This window comes from Chaetodon auriga, chromosome 22, assembly GCF_051107435.1.
Source record: "Chaetodon auriga isolate fChaAug3 chromosome 22, fChaAug3.hap1, whole genome shotgun sequence".
Taxonomy (NCBI): domain Eukaryota; kingdom Metazoa; phylum Chordata; class Actinopteri; order Chaetodontiformes; family Chaetodontidae; genus Chaetodon; species Chaetodon auriga.
Genome location: NC_135095.1, coordinates 1,856,415 through 1,858,517, shown reverse-complemented (window position 1 = coordinate 1,858,517; position 2,103 = coordinate 1,856,415).

Below are 2,103 nucleotides of genomic sequence, written 5' to 3'. Positions count from 1 at the left end.
AAAAAAACAACAACAACAAAAAAAAAAGAAACTTGAATGACACAAAAGGAAAAAAGAAGACTCAAAGATATCCATACCAAAAGAATTTTAGGGGGAGACCACAAGCTTCACAGATCGACTTGCCTGCTGGAGGGAACAGATGAAGGTAAAAGAAAGGAGAGACAGAGAGGTGAAACGTCTTTGGGCATGGCTCATCCTTTCATTTCTTATTCGGGTGAGGAGGGAGGCTGGTTTATCAGCCAGCCCGTTGGACTGCACTTTGAGTGACGGCAGAATGGGGCCTGTGGAGGGCGCAGAGGCCTCCCGTCCTTCAGTTGAGATGGAATGTCAAGCGTTAGTCCATTCCTGAGATGAGCTGGAGGTCACTCAGCAGAGTTTAACCCCGAAGGAAGATGACTTGAAAGACAGATCTATTTTTTCATTTATTTCTCATGTTTTAGATTTTCGCTAGCACTTGCTAGGAATGCTGAGCTTTTTTGTCATTTGTTTCATTTGTAGCACAGGCCTTTGCTTTTTTTTTTAATTTGGTCTTTTTGGGCATAATGCTGACCAAATTCTGCAAAATACTGTTCTTGCTTTCTTGTTAGCCCCCAACAACTTTGACACCTGTGATCAAATGGCAACAGCTATTAATCTAATGACAGATTTTGCTCGACCATTTCGAAAAATGTCTGAACCTTCACATAAAAGCAGAAGCAGCAGTTCGCTCTGTAGATTTCCCGTAGAAAAGTCCAGAGCCTGCACTGCTCCACCGACAACAGGCGCTGTTCTTTGCGAGGAAAAATTTGTTAGTTGAAGGAATCTACATGAGATGGGGTTTTTTTATTCCACTTAAAGGGCCTGGTCTAAGCCAACAAGTGAGATGTGTGTTAATTAGTGTGCTTCATAGGTGTTGGAAAGATTTTGCTCCTGAGATGCTCGGCCTTTTCAAAGGATTTCATATCTATGTGAAAGCAGCAGAAGCAGTTGTCTGTTGGTTTCTGGTTGAAAAGTCCAGAGCCTGACATGTCCTGCCGACCACAGGAGCCATTGACAGGGAGGGAAAAAAATGCAGATTTGTTTGGAGGTGTAAGCTACACAAGAGACGTTTCTAATTCTGTTTAAAGAGCCTGGTTTAAGCCAAGCTGCTGCCCAGCATTTACACTGAGCTAAGGAGTGTGTACAGTACTTGTGGCTCAAAGCTTCTAAGTAGTTACACAGCATCTTTGCAACAAAGCTTTTCCAAGTGCATGTTGTGTCGTTTTTGTTTTTATTTTCTTTTTTTTTTCTTTGATCATGTGGCTTTCATATTGCACTCGGCATAAAATAGGACCTTACTTGTTGCAGCTGCTGACTGATGGGCTGCAGCGTTACCTGCTGAAAGGGCCAGTGATCCTCTGGTTCTGTGTTCTGTTAGTCTTGAAAATGTTCTTTCAATCACACCTTTTACTTTCTCTACACACATGCACCTGAACTTTTTTCATTCCAGTGTGTGTTAAGGGTTGTAGGTGTTATTACAGGTTATTTTTATTTTATCGTCAATGTATGCCTTTTTCTGTACAGGCAGGCCTGCAGATATTTACTTATTTATGTGATTTTCTTGTTTTGTTTTATGGATTTATTTTCAGAACTGCTTTATTTGAAGCTATCAGTCTTTCTTTTGACGCTTAGTCATTTTAGTCTTTGTGACTTGTGTACTTGCACTTTGTAGAGATGAAGAATAAATTGTGACATACAGAGCTGATGACCCAAAATTCAGTTTCCAATGTATGAGTCATCTGCAGGGGCTGAACTGTGAATATTTTGCTGGGAAGGCTCAGTTGTCATCTAAGGACTGTCTTTGATGAACCCCTCAGCAGCCAGGTGTCACCACACCCACAGTGATGAGAGCTGAGCGAATGAGACTGCCAGCCTCATAGTTGGATGTTGTGGAGGTAGAACACACAGTTGAAGCGTCCTTCCAAACAGTGACAGTCTGGTTCTTCACATTCATCAAGGATCATGTGCGTCTTTTCAACATAAACTAACCCCCCAGCAACCCCTACCCACAGCAGTGTTATTCTGAAATTTGTTACCTACCGTTTATCAAACAGTCTGTGTTAGGAAATACACTTATTTGTCATC